Below are 19,328 nucleotides of genomic sequence, written 5' to 3'. Positions count from 1 at the left end.
TCGATTTCGATTTCGAAATTTTCCTTATCGAGTTATCGATTTCGATTTTGATTTTTTCCTCTTCGGTTATCGGTTTATAGTATTTTATCTCTTGCATTTTTCATAGATAATTTATTACTTATTTGTATTTGTTAGTACTTTCATTTCTTGCATTTATGTTACTTATATTAAGTAAGGAAAAAAAGGAAGCAAATATATATTAACAAAAAGAAAAGAAAAGTAAAGGCCAATTGGCCCAAATCAATATTTCCTAAACCTAATTAAAACATTCTCCCGTTTCTCTTCCCTGCCGCCACCCCCCTTCCCCATTTTCCCGTTCTTTCTTCAACAACGCTTCTCTTTTCACAGGAACAGAGCAACCAAAGGAATTATTGGCTAGATAGACCGGCGCCTTCTCTCGTTCCAAGTATGTTTATATATCTATATCTTAAGATTTCTAAATCCCCATACACCTATTTGATTTGAATTTTTGGATTTATATTCTAACAATTTGATAGGTATTGTGGCGTATTCTGATAGGTATTGAGTGGAATCTTGAAGATTATGATATAATGTTTGGAGGAGCCACAGTTCGTCGAAAAAACATTACGAAAATGAGATGAAAATCCTCAAAAGTTTATAGAAAAGTATATTGGTTTGTTTTCTTATCTTGTTGCTTTGAATTTTTCCCTCTTAGTATATGCTAAAAATTCTTGTAAAAGAATTATCTACAGATAATTTTTTTCTCTTTGAACGTTCTACTAGCATTTTTACAAATCAAACTTGCATCTTTGTGTTAATGTTTTTTTTTTGTTCGCTCATTCTTTTGTGCTTATTATTATTTCTTTTGAATTTACAGGGTACAATTTAATCTATTGAATGCAAGAAGATCAAGGATTTAGCCTAGATGCAAAGAGTGAAATTACATCATCCTTGACTGTAGAAAATCATCTGGTGGCAACATGTTCAATCCTCAAATCAATGACTTAGAACTTGGTTTTGTTTTGATGTGGAACCCTTCCGAATTTTATAGATTATAGTTAAATAACCGAGTCTACTTTAGATAGACAATTGTATTTTTAGATTTTTTTTTTTTTGAAACTATTTAGATGCCAATTTGTATAATAAAGTGATATTCAAAGTTTATTATGATTTGATCAAACATGTATGGATATTGAATATTTGAAACTTTTAAAAATATTTAGTGAGATAGAAAAGGAAAATAGCAATGTACAGAACAGAAAAATTAATTATCTCTAATAAATTAATTTTTCATAAATAAAAATAAAATGTAATAAAAATCTAGTCACCAAATAAAACATAATAAAAAAATTTAATCATGGATATTTTGACAATTTATAGCTATGAAATTATGGGTTGGTAGCGAAATATAAATCTAATATGTGAGCATAGCTACATATTTGAATTTTGTGGCTAAAGTATAGAAGATAGCTACAAAAATGATTTATCGTGGCAAATGATAAAATTATTAGCTATAGATATATATTCTTCGTGGCAAAATATTTTTTAATATAGCCACATCACAAAATTTCTTGTAGCAATAAATACTAATCCTTAGCCACGAAATGTTAAAGTTTGTAGCTAACTTTTAGTTACGCTACTTCTAGCTACGGATGCCACGGAAAAAAATATTGTGGCTAAAGTGTTTAGCCACGAAAATTTTCATATTTAGCTACGACATGCTTCGTAGCTGTATATGCATAATGTTGTAGTGATTGGAGCATCGGTGCTCCAATCTCCAGTATATTATACTGGAACTTTCCGCAGGAGTTCATACACAGGTGCACCGATCTTCAGTATATTATGCTGGAATTTTCCGTGTTGCAGCAAAATAGTGGCTATTTTTCAATGACTTTGGAAACGTTGACTATTTTTGAATGACCAATTCGAAAACTGGTTAGCCAACGCTCGCTATTTTTCAATCTGAGTTTACTACTTTAAACCAATATCCATTTCTTTGTCCGTAAACTTTCCTCTTCCAAAACCGCCAAAATTGTTTTGAGTTTACATGTCAAACCTACAGGCCACATTGTAGGAATTATCCTTCACACTTCTATACTCCTGCTATCGATTACCTCCCATATTTTTGAAATAGTTTTGATCGTATGATATTCGGATCGGAATTCAATGGACCGACTAATTCAGAATCGCTTTATGTAGGGCCAGTGGCGGCTCATTCGAAAACATGTTTGTTTTTCTTTTTTCTTAGAGAACATTTTGTTATTTCTTCGAAAACATTGTTCTAGTTTAGTATTTGGTTTCTTGGATACTTCTTTCTTAACCAAATAGTATTGTTTATCCGTGAAACGGTATAGTTGAATTTATATGTGGTTAATTTATAGACAAGCGAATCGATTTGATCCTAAAATAATAAATATTGGACAAGAATGTAAGACTTAGCCTTGAAGTTGAGATAAAACAGTAAAAATCTTGGTTCCGGAAGCAGAGCTTCCGGAGACAGTAATGGCAGTATCAATAAGCAAAAAGGTAACATATTATTGAGCTTTGCATAGAGTATAATGTATGCTTGTCTGAAAATTCGTGTCCTTTACAATGGTTGTAGAGCTCACTATATATAGTTGCACCTAGGGAACAAGGTCCTAGGATCAAGCCCCTCTTTAATGACAATTATGAGGGTCATTGAAGAATGTGTAACGGTAGGCCGTGAGTGCCATATTCTCTATAATGGACCATGTGCTTAATGCTGTAGAATATTCTCCATTAAATGCTATCGGGTGACAGACATTTATTTCGCCTTTGTGCATACTATTTCCTTCGGTAACAAACGAGGTTGTTGCCTTCGGCCCAAGTTATCTTCTGTCTTCGGCTTCACGTGTCGCTTTATCATGCGAGCATTAAATATGAGCATATTTTACCCTATACAAGTTTAAAAATGTATAGTCGATTCTATGAATTGGTCATGTGTTTAGTTAATTGAAAAATATGTTTTGTTGATTTTTATCATAAATTTTTTACTACACTTGAAATCTACAGTGGCCAAAGGCTGGTATTTATAGAAAAATAACATGTTTTATACAACGTAACACTTTGCAAGACCAAATTCCTCTTTTTTCTTCGCATGAAGAACAAATTCAAACAGTTCTAAATTCTATGTTTGGAAAAAAATATAGTTTTTGGCCAGAAAATGCTCATCAAGCATTACTAGTATTGGTATTATTTTCTTTCAAGGAAGGCATGCTAGAATTCTTCATATGTTAGTATTGAAATTGTAGACTTCGTAATATATACTGAAGTGATTACACAATTTGATCAAACCATGTCTCCGTTGTAATGATGCAACTTCCAACTAATCGAAACCAAATAGGTGAGGCAACAATAACAAAATATCACTTAATCACATTTGGTAAATATAAAAAAATTTGACCAAAGGTTGTGATGGGATGAATAAGCTTTATTTATCCTTAATTAGAGGTCTTGCAGTCGAGCATTGCAAAAAAAAAATCCTAATATTGTATACGGGTAAAACCGGGGTAATGAGCACCCCGATTTCCCGATTGGGCAAACGAAGCAAAGACGTAACTACAAGGAATCAAAATCGAAGCTAGGAGCCTCTCGTATCAAGGCCCGAACAAAACACCTGCCCTCGGAGCCATCAAGATCATGCCCCCCGGATCCGGTTCGAGCTCCAAGACCTCGAAAAGCATTACCAGACGTCCGCAGACGATTAACAAAGGGCCGTGATATCCGTGCCCGACCGGATATCACGGCGTCGATCTCTACCCGTATCGACAACAGATCAGTGATTAACGAAAAAGAAGATTTTTATGTTTCTTAGAATTGTACTAGAGGTGGAACTCTCCTACTATATAAAGGATATAATTTTTATTCAAGGGAGACACTGTAACACGCAAACCAAGGCAATATACATTTGTTTTTTCTGCTTCTATAACTTATTCAAAGTTCTTATTTTTGTTCATAGTTCTTCATAAGTGTTTGGCTCCGAACCGAAGGCAGGCTAATTGTTAAGCTCATAACCAAGCCCGGACACAATACTACTGGTTTGGCTGTTGTTCTATCTTTAATTTGCTCATCTAACGTTATTAATCACTTGTATTGAATCAGTTCACATATCCTTAAAATCGCGTATAAATTCAATTGTTATCCACTTTTAAGGGGTAAACAGTTTGGCACCCACAGCCGGGCTAAGGATAATAGTGGTAGTTTGATACGAATTTCTGCAACACACTCTATTTTACTCTTGTTCTTTGAGATTTTAGTTTCAGATCTGCCTAAAAATGTCAAACTCTCACTCTGCTCACTTGAACGTTGATGCTGAGTCTGGCCATCATGGTGAAAACAATATAGTACCTAGCAACGAGGTGCCCCCTGCTGATCCCAACGGAGTCCCAGTTGCAGACCCAATCGATGCCAACTCACATGTGGCCATCGACGCCAACTTGTTGACTGACCCTGAGAACAGCGTTCACGGAGGAGCCCGACTAACGATTCAAGGTACGCCTAAAGGTGAAGGCGACGAGATCAATCTGCGGGTGATCTTTGAAATGTTACAGGCCCAACAGGCGGCGATAGCACAACTGCAGAATCAAAGTCACGCCCCCAGCAGAGTTGAGCCCGAACCATCCCGGAAAAACACCCGAAGAAATGAGCAAGTCACAAAAAGGCCAGGTGAAGCTGAGCCCAAGACCAACCCCGAAATAATAAAAATGCTTGAAGAACTGGCAAAGTGGGTGGAATCGGGGGAGAATAAAATTGAGGCCAACGAATAAAAACTATAGAGTTGATCAAATCCCAAGAGCGCCCCCGATATTGAAAGGCCTGGACTCCAAGAAATTTGTCCAAAAGCTTTTCCCTCTGAGCGCGGCACCGAAGCCAATCTCGAAGAAGTTCTGTATGCCCGATATTCCGAAGTATAACGGAAGCACAGATCCAAATGAGCACGTGACCTCCTACACGTATGCCATCAAGGGAAACGACTTAGAAGATGACGAGAACGAGTCAGTTTTGTTACAAAAATTTGGAGAAACCTTGTCAAAGGGAGCAATGATATGGTATCACAACATACCCCTAAATTCTATTGATTCGTTTGCTATGCTTGCAGATGCCTTTGTGAAAGCGCATGCCGGGGCCATCAAGGTCGAGACTAGAAAATCAGACCTTTTCAAGGTAAAATAAAGAGATAACAAAATGCTCAGGGAACTCGTATCGATGTTTCAAATGGAACAGGTGGACCTGCCTCCGATTGTGGATGATTGGGCCGTTCAGGAGTTCACTTAAGGACTCAACCCACGAAGCTCCTTGGCTTTACAACAGTTAAAATGGAATTTGATAGAGTACCCGGTGGTAACTTGGGCCGACGTCCATAACAGGTACCAGTCAAAAATCATAGTCGAGGACGATTAGCTCGGCCCCCCTCCGGGTTTGTTTATCCCATCAGAACTTATGACAGGTCTAAGAGAGTCATCGATCATGAACCAAGACCGAATAGAGACCGGTATCGACCATATAGCGGAGATCGAAGGGGTAACGGATTTGGGCATAACCATGCGAGAAACGAAAAAAGGAGCGATCTAGGCCACAGTAGCCAGGGACTTTCGACGGGCCACTCGGGACCAGGGAGGCACCAAAGTTATCGGAATATAACTTCAATGTCGATGCTGCCAGCATCATATCTGCCATCGGGCACATCAAAGATACCAAGTGGCCTCGGCCATTGCAGTCCAACCCTACCCAAAGAGATCCTAACTTGATGTGTAAGTATCATGGTGCTCATGGCCATAGAATCGAGGACTGTCGGCAGCTAAGAGAAGAAGTGGCACGGTTATTCAATAATGGGCATCTCCGGGAATTTCTGAGTGATCGAGCCAAAAATCACTTCAGGAACAGGGACTCCAACAAACAGACCGAACAAGAGGAACCTCAGCACGTCATCAACATGACTATTGGATGAGTCGACGTCCCCCAAGGACCAATGGTAAAGCGCACTAAGGTATCCATCACAAGGGAAAAATGAACCCGAAATTATATCCTAGAGGGAACCATTTCGTTCAATGATGAGGACGCCGAAGGCATCGTACTGTCACATAATTATGCACCGGTAATATTTGTACTTATAAATAAATCTCGAGTTAAATGTGTGTTGATTGATCCAAGTAGCTCGGCAAACATCATCAGATCGAGGGTCGTAGAGCAGTTGGGTCTACAAGACCAAATAGTGCCAACAGTTTGGGTGTTGAACGAATTTAACATGGCATGTGAAACTACTAAAGGGGAGATAACCCTACCGGTGAACACCGCTGGGACCATTCAGGAAATAAAATTCTATGTGATCGAAGGGGATATGAGATATACTGCTCTATTCGGAAGACCATGGGTTCCTAACATGAGGGCGGTACTTCGACCTTGCACCAGGCATTAAAGTTCCCTATACTGGTAGGGATCAAGACAGTGTACGGAGAGCAGCCGACCACAAAGTAAATGTTCGCAGTCAATGAAGTACTCCCAATACCCGCCGTTTCGGCATCTAAAAGCGAAGAGCCGGCCAAAAAGGCCGAAGTTAAATAGCAATCACCGATGCCAGTCCCGATCGAAAGAAGGGACGAGAAGCTGATGAAGAAGATGATTACGAACTTCCTAGATCGTTCATAGCTCCTGATGATACTGACGCCACCAAATCTATGATCGAAGAACTAGAGCAGGTTATATTGACCGAATACCTACCGGATCGAAAGGTATATCTGGCACGGGGTTGACCCCCGAGCTTAGTCTGAAGTCAAGCATGACTTCATCAAAGACGAGGTATCTAAGCTCCTTAAAATAGGTTCCATTCAGGAAGTAAAATACCCATACTGGTTAGCTAACGTAGTGGTAGTGCCTAAAAAGGGAAATAAATTAAGAATGTGCGTAGATTACAAAAAATTGAACTAGGCATGGCCTAAGGATTCTTTTCCTTTGCCTAACATCGATCGTATGATCGATGCAACTGCCGGGCATGAGATACTCAGCTTTATCGATGCCTATTCCGGGTACAACCAAATCCGGATGGACCCGAGCGATCAAGAAAAAACTTCCTTTATCACTAAATTCGGCACCTATTGTTATAATGTATGGCATTCAGACTAAAGAATGCCGATGCCACTTATCAACGCCTAACAAACCGGATGTTCGAAGAACAGACAAGAAAATCAATGGAAGTTTATATTGACGACATGTTAGTTAAGTCCTTGCGAGTAGAGGACCATTTGAAACATTTGTAGGAAACTTTTGACATATTGAAGAGACACAATATGAAGCTGAACCCCAAGAAATGTGCATTCGGGTTCGGATCCGGAAAATCCCTTGGGTTCATGGTATCCAACCGAGGGATCAAGATTAATCCCGATAAAATCAAAGCTATAGAAGACATCACCGTGGTGGACAGTGTCAAGGCCGTTCAGAGACTAACTGGGCGCATCGCCGCTCTAAGCTGATTCATATCGAGGTCCTCAAACAAAATCCATCGTTTCTTATCACGGTTGAAGAAGAATAACTTTTCTTGGACTCCGGAGTGCCAACAAGCTTTGGAAGAACTCAAACGGTACCTTTCGAGTCCACCCCTGCTCCATACTCCGAAAGCGGATGAGCATTTGTACCTTTACTTGGCTGTATCCGATGTGGCGGTAAGAGGGTTTAGTCCGAGAAGAGGAAGGTACGCAATTTCCTATTTACTATGTTAGTAGAACACTAGGCGAGGCCGAAACAAGGTATCCTCAGCTGGAAAAATTAGCGCTCGCTTTGCTAAGCGCCTCGAGAAAGTTGAAACCATACTTTCAATGCCACCCCATATGTGTCGTAACCTCTTATCCACTAAGGAAAATTATGCACAAACCCGAGCTCTTGGGCCGGTTGGCCAAATGGCCAATAAAAATTACCGGGTATGATATCAAATATCGACCTCAAACCGCCATCAAATCATAAATTTTGGCAGACTTCGCAGTCGACTTTACGCCGGCCTTAGTACCCGAAGTCAAAAAGGAGTTATTAATTAACCTCGGGGACTTCCTCGAGAATCTGGATCCTCCTTACGGACGGTGCTTCGAACGCAAAGGAGTCCGGACTCGGCATTGTGTTAAAGCCGCCTATGGGTAACGTAGTTAGGCAGTCTATTAGAACTGTTAAATTGACTAACAATGAGGCCGAGTATGAGGCCATTATTCCTGGTCTCAAATTGGCTAAAAGCCTTGGGGCCGGGGTGGTCGAAGCTAAGTGTGATTCCCTCCTTATGGTAAATCAAGTCAACGGAATGTTCGAAGTAAAAGAGGAATGAATGCGAACGTATTTAGAAAAATTATAGGTAATGCTGCATCAATTCAAGGAATGGACCCTACAACACGTGCCTCGAGATTAAAATAGCGACGCCGATGCTCTGTTAACTTGGGGTCATCGGTTTATGATGATGAATTCGACTCAGGAACATCCGTACAGCTCATGAAATTGGTAGTAGAAGAAGGCCATGCCGAAATAAACTCAACAAGTTTAACTTGGGATTGGAGGAACAAATACATAGACTATTTGAAGACTGGGAAATTGCCCTCGGATCCTAATGAATCGAGAGCCCTGCGCACGAAGGCGGCCAGGTTCAGCCTGTTCGAAGGGACTCTGTTCAGAATAACATTCGACGGCCCGTTCGCCATATGTTTGAGGTTGGGAGATACCGAATATGTCTTGAGGGAAGTTCACGAAAGCACCTGCGAGAACCATTCAGGGGTGGAATCTTTTGTACGGAAGATAATCAGGGTTGGATATTATTGGATCGACATGGAGAAAGATGCAAAGGACTTTGTACGAAGATGCGACGGCTGTCAAAGATATGCACCGATGATTCATTATCCCGGATAGCTACTCCATTCGATCTTGTCCCCATGGCCGTTCATGAAATGGGGAATGGACATCGTCGATCCCTTGTCGTTGGCACCTGGTAAGGCTCATTTCATACTGTTTATGACCGATTATTTCTCCAAATGGGTCGAAGCTCAAGTGTTCAAGAAAGTCCGGGAAAAAGAAGTCATTGACTTTATTTGGGACCACATAGTATGCCGGTTCATGATACCAATCAAGATCGTGTGTGATAATGAGAAGCAATTCATTGGCAGCAAGGTAAACAAGTTTTTCGAAGATCACGAGATTAAAAAGATCTTGTCAACACCCTATCACTCTAGTGGGAATGGATAGGCGGAATCAACAAACAAGAGCATACTTCAAAAACTAAAGAAGAGGTTGACCGATGCCAAAGGGAAATGGAAGGAAATTCTACCCGAAGTCTTGTGGGCATACCGTACAACTTCGAAGTCTAGTACCGGGGCCACCCCATTTTTGTTAGTCTACGCTGCCGAAGTATTGATACCGGTCGAAGAGGGAGAACAAGCCTCAGGTTCCAATATGAGACCGAAAATCAAATGGTGTGGCCATGAGCACGAGCTTGGAACTATTGGATGAAAGGCGTGAGGCCGCCCTAGTCCCGTTAGCTGCCTAGAAACAGCGGATAGAAAGATATTACAACTGAAGAGCCAAACTCCGACACTTCAAGATCGGGGACTTGGTGTTAAGATAAAGTAACACTGCATACTCGAAACCCAAACAAGGGGAAGCTGGGACCGAATTGGGAAGGACCATATCGAGTCGTCGGAATTACCGACAAAGGCTCGTACAAACTCGAAGCAGGAAACGGTGCGCAGTTACCAAACAACTGGAACATGACTCACTTAAAGAGGTACTACTACTAAGGTACGATCTCATTTAAATTTTTATTATAATATTATGAATCGGATTAACACTTGCAGGCAATGGCCAAGGGAGAATGTGACTATTAGGTCTGAAAGCACGCGTTGCGCTCTTTTTCCCTTGAACCGGTTTTGTCCCAAATGAGTTTTTAGGCAAAGTTTTTAACGAGGCAATAGTAAATTGTGTTAACTTAGATTCGAAGGCCGGTCTTAAATCGGAGTCAATGGGCACATCAATAGTATCCTAGTCCTCTCAAGATCGACTTCGAATACTGGGGTCTATCACCCTCGGGTTAAGGTTCTTAGCAAGGAAAGAAGGAAACGTTGTACTTGAATAGCTTAGGCTCGGTGGTTAGGATTTATTATAAGGGTCAAATGGTCAAGTGAATCGTTCCCATAGGTCACCTTAGCCATGATACAAGCTTTTATACGCTTTCGATCATATACTTTACACACAGAAATGAAAGAAGGTTTCCACCTTGCTATCACACATTTTTGCCTCTTATAAGATAGACCCTATCCCTATTCTGGGACTATCGAGCCCAAGGGCTACCCTTATCCGGGGGCTAACTAAACACAAAAGGCTATGGCCACCCTAAAAAAAATGGCTCAGAGACGTCCGAAGCTCGTAATCAAAGCATAAGGCCTTCATAAAAATTCAAAACCTGCTAAAAGGTTACCCTCGGCAAAAGCATCATCTAAAATCACTTAAGAATCTTGGGAAAACTTCCGGTCACTCCGAGTTTTCAAAGCCTCGAGCAAATAAAGTTGCATCGTAGTTAGGCTCTGTTCAGACCTCCGAAAAATGAACGACTTATTACTATATTTGATTCTATGCTAAGGCATTAGAAATATTTGTAAGAATAGAAATTATGAAAAGATGCTAAAAAAGTAGAGACTCGAAATTACCAGAAAGGGAAATTTTATATATTCCGAAATGTATTTACAAAGGTCTAACAAAAACGGCCTCAAAATAAACAAAAAATATACACAAGACAAAAACTAAAATATTTCTAATGAATTCATGCCTGATCTTCATCGGGGCCAGATTCGTTGCCAGAACCGTCGGAGCCTTTGGATCCCTCGGAATCGAAGCCTTTTGCACCTTCGGGCATGAAAAGTTTCTTCGCCATAGCCTCAAGCCTTTTTGCTTCCTTGATCTCGGCCGACAGGTCGAAGCCTCGGGCGTGGATTTTTTCGAGGGTCTCTTTTCGAGACAGCCGCCTCATATATTCGGTATTGGTCTTTAGGCGGGCCTCGGCTGCTTCGACATCGGCCTTGTACTAGGCCACCATCTCTTTGGCATCGGTGGAGGTTGTGTCCAACTTGGATTTTATTTCTTCGTATTCTCTACCGAGGGCGTCCCGCCCGTCTGAAGCCGAGCTCAGTTGTGCTCAGAGATCGTCATTCAGCTGGGACCGCTTGTCGGCTTTCTCCTTCGCCACCCGAAGTTGAAACTCTACCGATGTCAACTTTGCCTGGGTGGTTTCCTTCTCCGAAGCTAATCGGTCCACTTTGCTTTTCCACCTATCAGCCATGGCTTGGACCTCGTTCCTTTCAACTCGGAGTTGGTCGATCAGGTCGATATTCTGCTGGACCTGCGAGGTTTTGTCGTTAGTCGCCATGACTAGTTCCTCGTTTCTAACTTCAAATACCTTTACCTTTTCGACCAGGTTGGCATGTTCCCTCATCAGGGTCGAAGCTTCCTTCTGAGCCCTATCCAGCTCGACTTGAAGGTCCTTGATGAACTTACTGAGGAGCTTGTACATATCCCTTTTTAAGCTTGCTCCTTAAGCTCGAGCTCGAGCTGATTGACCTCGACATGGTACCGGAGAAAGCTCTCATGATGAAGTACTGAGGCCTGCAAAACAATGAAAGTCGTGAGAGATATCAAAACCTAAGTAAAATTCAAAAAGACGTAATGATGCCTTACCCGGTTCAGCGTCTGCTGTGCCGCATTGAAAAGACATGACACGTCCACCTCATTCAATTTTGCCTGGTCCTCCTCGGTCATCAGGTATCAGAGGTAGCTGGCTACATCTACCGGAGCAGATAGAACCCAGGCATCCTCCGTGATAGTAAGAATAACCGCTCTCTTACGACCAGGGTCCACACTCGGAGCGAGAAATTGATTAACCAACTTTGGGCTCGAACTCGGCCCACCGGCTTCTGAACATACATCCTTCTTCGGGACTTCCAGGTCGCCCAGCCTGGAAAATTCTTCCAAAGTAGGCGAATCCACACCTTCGAAGAAGGAATGAAGGGGATCGTCCGCACCGTGTACTCTTTCACTTGATTTCTCTTTTCCTGCTTGGGCCTCATCGAGCATGGACTCGGTGTAAGAGGCCGTCCCTATGATATCTTTTACATCGGTCGCTTCCTTCGGTGCAGGACCGACATCTAGGGGATCTCAGCCCCTATCTCCGTCTCGACCCCTTGAGTTGGAGGGAGGTCGGTCTCACGGCCCCCCCCTCGGCTGTGTCTTGCTCCCCGGGAGGGGTCAATCCGTGGGAAACAAAAATATCGTCTTCTTCAGACTCATCCTTGAGCCAAAGAAGCGAATCAGAATCCGGCACCCGAGAGCTGGAGCTTTTCTTGGGCTTACGGGCCACGCTTTTCTTTGGCTTCACCTTGGAGCTCGGGGAGCCCGAAGCCTTTCTTTTCTTCTTCTTCTTCTTTTCCCCCGTGGCAGCCCCGGGCTGCCCCGTAATAGAGGGATCAACGGACAAGGATACGTCCTCGTCCCCTTCTAAAGGCCTAAGTTTGGTGGTCTTAGGCAGACCTACAAAAGAAATAAGAAAGGTCAGTATGATGTGAGTTAAGAGCACGGTAATAACTATTCGAAGGAGAACCTTACCATGAGAACGGGTCTTTCTTCGGCCTTTCGAAAGCTTACGCCATGAGCACTTGAAGTATGACATCTGCTTACAAATGCCTTCGATCCACTCCTTGAGCCAGGGGATAGCATTTGGAACCCGGGGAACAGCTGCACCACCACAAAAGCGAATGGTGAGAAAGGGAATGAAGAAAAATTGACACTTAAGGAAAGGCTGCACTTACGAGATGCATTCCACTTCTCGGGGAATGGCATGAACTCGGGAGGGATCAAGTCTTCGATCTTCACCCAAACGAAGTGTTACACCCCAAGTTTTCATACGTGAGAGTACGTCGTAAGTCATTGATGTAAGCTCGAAAATGAGATTATATTTGGAAGCAAATAAAGTAAGTTAATCATGTTAACGTGGAGGTTACAAATATTTAAGATCATTAGTACCAAGTAGCAAGAGGGTTTGAAGGCTTAGAAGCTAAACGAATTGAAGAAAATAAGTTTCGTCGAAAGTCGACAAGTTGGAATATTTTACCATGTACATTTGGGGTGATACTAGGGTTATTAACATTATAAGGAGATTACATTATGAGTTATTTTAGTCGTACGATAGTTGGTGTTATGTTTTGAAGTCAAGCGAGTTGTGGAACAAAAGTTGGAAAAAGGTCATCACAAGTTCCATTCATAAATGTGCTAAAAATTAGGTTAAATGTAACTGAGTTTTTCTCCAAATATACATGGAATTAGGGGATGATATACCTATCAAATTAAAGATCTATGAGTCTAGTTTCCAACTCAATTAACCGTTCATCAATACGACATCGGAGTAGAGAGATATAGGCATTTTTGCGAGACTGCACAAGCTGCTAGGTGACAAGTAGGTGTGTCACCTACTTGGTTAAATGATAGCCCAAAAATAGGAAATTTCAGGTCGGCCAAAGAGCCCATTTAAAGGGTTATCTCCTGCAATATAACCCTCATTATATATCACAGATAACCAGACCTAAACCCTTGCAAACTTCCTCCCAAAAATTATCCACAAACCCTAATCGATTTTCCCTCTCTTTCAAGTTTTAATTGGGGGTAAAACCTAGAGTTTGAAGAACCAAGGGAAGGGCTGAGTTATCCAACAATTAAGGTGAGTTTACTGCTCTTTTTCATACATTTATTCTTCTGTGAATTCATGGTAATTCGTTCTATACATGTAAGAACTCACGGGACGATGATCGGAAGCCGTGAGTTCGAGTTATTCACTTGTAGCGGACTGTTTTGTGGACTGTTTTGTGTTGCTGTTGGGCTGCGTGTTTTACTACTGTTTTGTGGAGTTTTGGAGGAGGAAGGATGTGGAAAAACACCATATAGATGTAGGGTTGTAGGCTGGTAGTTCTTCCTAACATTTCCGGGTCGTTTGACACGACTACGGTGGCCGTCGTATGTATGAAGTGATTAGGTTGTGCGTGGACTGTTTTGGGAGGCTCAATATGATTATTATTGATGTTGTTTGGGCTGTTTGGTGATTGTTTGGAATTGTGTGAAGTCATATATATAGGGGAGGTGCTGTCCGTTTCGTCGTAAAATAGGTTGTGGTCGATACATAATAGTTATGACGCTTGAATGATAACTACAGTATCGTTTCTCTTATTGTAGACTAAGGAGTCGTGAAAATTGCATAGCTTGAGATTGGGGCAGTATATACAAGGTATGTTAAGGCTCTTACTTCTTTCTTTTGGCATGATCTAAAGCGACATGAACATAAATGGCATGCTAATTCATAACGGATCTACTCCTAGAAACTAAGGTTGTCCACGTTGTTCTTTCCTTATAAAGTTATTCTAAACAAGTGGTATGATCCTTAAATCCTACTAAGGTTCATGTTGATGGTAAGGATGTCCATAATGTTCTTAAGTCACTCCAAAAGGTTTAGAACTTGATTCTTTGAGTCGAGCATACATTATATATATGTATCTATTTTACTCTACCGAGCCGCGCTATAGTCGGCCGGGTATGGCACCTATTGTGCAACCACTGATCAGTTGGGTTTACCGAGCTCCACGTGGCCGGGTACGTTTTTACCGAGTCCTCTTTGAGGTCGGGTATGATATGATGATGATGATGCCCACAGAGGCGTATGTTTTTAAAAGTTTATGTATCTATATGTATTATGCATTTCATGTCAGTAGCCCCCAGAGGCACTCAGATGTTACAGGTTGTATCTCCTCTATCTCTCTTTACATTACTGTTCTTATTTATGCTTTCCTGCCTTACATACTCGGTACTTTATTCGTACTGATGTCCTTTTTGCCTGTGGACGCTGCGTTTCATGCCCGTAGGTCCCGCTAGACAGGTTGACATTCCTCCTAGTAGGCTATCAGCTCAGCGAAGGTATTGGTGTACTCCACTTGCTCCGGAGTTACCTATTTGGTCAGTATGCTTTGGATATGTATTGATTGGTATGGCGGGGCCCTGTCCCGACCTTTATGATTTTATGTACTCTTAGAGGCTTGTAGACAGATGTCAGGTGTATGGATACTTGTATGGCCTTGTCGGCCTATATTTTGAGTTTACGAATGGTCATGTCGGCCTTATAGGCCCGTATGTCACATGTATAAGTTTGTATATCATGCTGGGTCATCACACGTTAAGTATTCCCTTATGTTTTATTCTTGTTATCTCATGAAGGGTTTTCTAGCTCATTTACCCATGATAGTATGATAAGAAAGATATGTTATGTTGGTACTCGGTTGAGTAAGGCACCGGGTGCCCGTCGCGGCCCTTCGGTTTGGGTCGTGACAAAAAATAACCCACCCGGCCCCCTTTTTAAATCAACGGCTCACATTCATCCTTTCCTTTTTTTAATTCTCTAATACCCCCAACCCTAAAGCATTCCTCATCGGTAGCCGCCCCTGGATTCCCCATCTCCCAAATTCTCTCTCAGAAACCCTAGCCGCCTCCCTCCACTTCCACCCTAGAACCACCGGAATCCATGGCTTCCAAGGCCATGGAAGTCCCATACCGGCCTCATATAACTCCTACACGCCTGGTTACTGAAGTTTCAAGGCCTGATAACGAAGAAGCTTGGCCCAGACCTTGTTTGATTCGAGTTCTATGGCCATCTTCGGCCTTGCTCCAGCCATCCTTGTTCATTCGAGACTGATTTCGACTTCTTCGGCTCAGATCAGTGACTTTTCCAAGCCTTTCTCACCATTTGGGTTCCTCTAAAACCCTAGTTTTCGAGGTTCTTCTGAGTTCTTTAGATCTGTTCTAGATCCGTGTTTTCCCTAAAACTTTTAAACGACTTCTTGATATTTCTTTCAAAACTATGCTTTCAAAACCTTTATTTTTCCGATCTAGGGTTTTTGAGTTATTTAGATGTTTCTCTGATTTTCTTTTTCTCTTGTGTGCTTCTTCTACTATGTTTCTTATTAAGTTTCTTCTACCGTGTTCTTGTTTCTTCAACTATGCTTCTTTATATGTTTCTCCTACTGTGTTCTTATTAGTTTTTCCTATTGTGTTCTTATTAGTTCCTTCTACTATGTTTCTTTGAGTTCTTCTACTGTGTTTCCTATGTTGTTCTTTCACTATGCTTCTCATGAGTTCCTGCTACTGAAAAAGCATGTTAATGGTCTCAGTTCTTTTCTGAGACACCTGAACCTGTTTCGATTAGTATCTTTTTCCATGATTACTTGTCCTCTCATCCCTGCACTCGATTGATGATGAAAACCCTAGAATGGTGGGGTTCATCCGAGTTTTGAGACCATTAGCTATGTGGTATGCTTGTCCTTCATCTTGGAGATTGTTTGATTTCAGAAACCCTAAGTATTTCGAGTTTCTAAATTTGTTTCTTCTGTTGCTCAACTGAATCTTGAAATCTTTGTTTCAATCTCTATTTCTTTGGGCAATTCTGATCCTCCACTAAACTCTTCTAAGGTCCTTATACTGGACCCTTTGTATGCTATTTGATACTATCTCTCTTCTACGCCATTGACCTATGTAATTATGATTTTTGCAGTGGCATGATGTTTATTTGCCCTAAATTCAGCTTAGCATGTTTGTGTGCTCTTTATATGTGCTGAACTCCCCTCTAAAATGACTTTCAATTTTGATTGATTTGAGACTTCCTTTGTGAAAATCTGATTGATCTTCTTTCCTTGTTTGCTGATTTTCCTATTGCTTGGTTTGAGTCGAAAACTTTCCTCAGCTTTTCTGACTTGGTTTATTCATGGACCAATAATTACAAGCCTCTGACTCCTTGATTTACTGTGTACTAATTGATTTTCTACCTTATTTATGTAATCGTGTATTTCAAATTTCTGCCCGTAAATAAACTCCTGTGTATTTACCCCTAATTGCCTACTCTGCACAAGATGTTTGTTTGACCTCTTTCCTTAAATAATTTTCTTGCTCGTTACCGTGTAAGTCTGAATTCCTTAATTAATGGAAGTCTTGCACTGATTGATTTTAACTGATACCCAGTTCCTTAATTATTTTTCTTACCTTATTTCTGCCTGTTTTTCACACTATAAGTACACGACTCTTTCATTAACACAAGGGACCCCCATCATTCGTAGTCTTTCTGAACTTATACCCACACTCCAAAAGTATTCTCTCTTATTGTTTCTCCTGTGGCCTATTTACAAGTTTTGCTGCCCGCTTTCTCTATTTGCTACTTTGAAATTGGTATGTCCTGATTTAAGATTTGTAGCACCACAACAATGTGTTTTTCTTACTGCTTTTGTACCCGTGTTTGCTTACTGCTTCTGTATAGTTCAATACTTACTCTAGCATACTGATTTCTTACTGCCTGTTCTACTATGAATCCAAAACCCCTACCCCCTATGTGTTTAAGCTATGGTTTGAGGCATGGCAATACTGCAAGTTATTGTCCATGAATCAGACTTGATCCCCTGGGATCCTAGCCTCTAATAGTATGTGTTCTGGCAGGCTTATAGGTGTGCTAGCACTCTCCATTGCTGGGCATGCCTAAAGTCTGCCCTTGCCTAAGCAATAGGCTCTTTACAATCTCCATATTCCCCTGAACCCCCTATGTGTACCTACTTGTAGCTGTTTCCCTCTCCCTTTCCCCTTTTTAGCATTCTGTTCTGCACTTGCACACTTTCCTAGTCTCTAAGTTCTGCACCCCTCTTGTGAGCCCATCCTTGGGACCCTTTGAGTTCCCTCTGAACTTGGACACTTGAGGGCTGGCCCTTCCACACTGCACTTGTCCCTGATCTGATAATACATTTGGGAGTGAGCATTTCCTGGAGTCCCTTAGAGGCTCTTAGGGAACTTTGACACATTCAAATGAGAGAAAGGCTTTGGATCATGATCTCTTGCAGTTGGTTTACCTTATATTTCAGACATGAAGTCTGAATCAAGCTCTCCTTGGTTGTACTTTTTTTTTCCTGATGTATTTTACCTTATTCCGGGCTGTAATAACTTGCAATAAACTCTTGGGGATGGTTAGTGATAAGGGACGGGTAACTATGTATGCAAAAAGGGTAGATACCATGCCTATAGGAACTTTGAATTCTGCATATGCACATAGAAATCATGCCTATAGGTCCTTCTGAATTTCGTATACCCATCATTCACATAGAAATCATGATCATATGACTACTACATTCATATAGAAATCATGCTTACAGGATTATCTAAATTTGTACGTTCAATCGCACCTAGATATTATGTTCATAGGTCTTAAACAAATTTCGCACCTAGATATCATGTTCATAGGTCTTAAATAAATTTCTGTTATCATGTTCATAGGTCTTAAACAAATTTTGCATCTAGATATCATGTTCATAGGCTGAAACGAGTCTTCTGCATTTTATACCATGTTAGCAAAGGCTTACAATCAACAACGCCTAGAAATCATGCCTATAGGAACTCATAATCGGATCTGAATCGCTTCATTCACGAATAGAGCTAAAATCAGTAATAATGGGTACTATCAGTTGCGGAACTTATAACCCTCATTAAAACTTGCCTCTCTTTTAAATAACCTAACTTCCCTTTTAACCAGTACGTATCCAGTTTATTTTAGACCTTGTTATTTCATTGCTTTCTGAATTAAATAGATACCATGCCTATAGGATCCTTGTCCAACACTTAGGCAAGCCTTAGGGTAAAGTTATAAACTGAATCTGTTCTATTAACTATAACCAGCTGGCAGGCCTGATTTGGGCTTCTCATCTGAATTATGTAATGAATCAGTCTACCTCAACCTTTAAGTTATTTCACGTTTAGTATTCAACCAGACCCTAAAGAGTATGTGTAAGTCATGCTAATTACGTGCTTCTTTGTTTAAAGGGGGTATATTTGACCCTATGCTTGTTATGTGCTTTCCCCCAACTTGTTATACGTGTTTCGTATGTTGCCTTAGAATTTTGCCCATTTGAAACCACAAATAAGCCTAACATTCCTTCCTTTTAGGATTATTAGTCCTAATACCTCCGGGACTGATAGGATTGGGACGGGTAATAGCATGCAATAGGTAAACGAGACCATTCCGCGCTTTAATTCCTTAACGGGGTGGGAAGGATAGATATGGATATGATGACCACGCAATAATGTCACGTGTAGCCCCTCATTGAGGAGTGATTATCAGGCATTGTGTAGGGTGATCCATATTATTAATAAACCTAGGACCCTCTCCCTTTATTCTTTATTTCTTTCTTTTCGGCATTTTAACTCTTTTATTTTAAAATCAGCTTTTCTAATTAATCATTCAAACCTTGTTTACTTTCAAACCTTTATGTGATGAA

At 41.1% G+C, this 19,328-nt stretch overlaps 1 long non-coding RNA gene across 1 annotated transcript; it reads left to right on the top strand.

Annotated features, from left to right (window-relative positions):
• The first annotated feature begins 244 nt into the window (after positions 1 to 244).
• Positions 245 to 1,088, top strand: LOC109212787. The gene is made up of 3 exons (XR_002065920.1): positions 245 to 406; positions 520 to 634; positions 839 to 1,088. It is a non-coding gene; the product is annotated as an uncharacterized LOC109212787 (long non-coding RNA).
• Positions 1,089 to 19,328: the final 18,240 nt, after the last annotated feature.

This window comes from Nicotiana attenuata, unplaced genomic scaffold (assembly GCF_001879085.1).
Source record: "Nicotiana attenuata strain UT unplaced genomic scaffold, NIATTr2, whole genome shotgun sequence".
NCBI classification, from domain to species: Eukaryota; Viridiplantae; Streptophyta; class Magnoliopsida; order Solanales; family Solanaceae; genus Nicotiana; species Nicotiana attenuata.
Note: the sequence above shows the minus strand (reverse complement) of the source record. Positions and strands in the feature narration are given on the sequence as shown.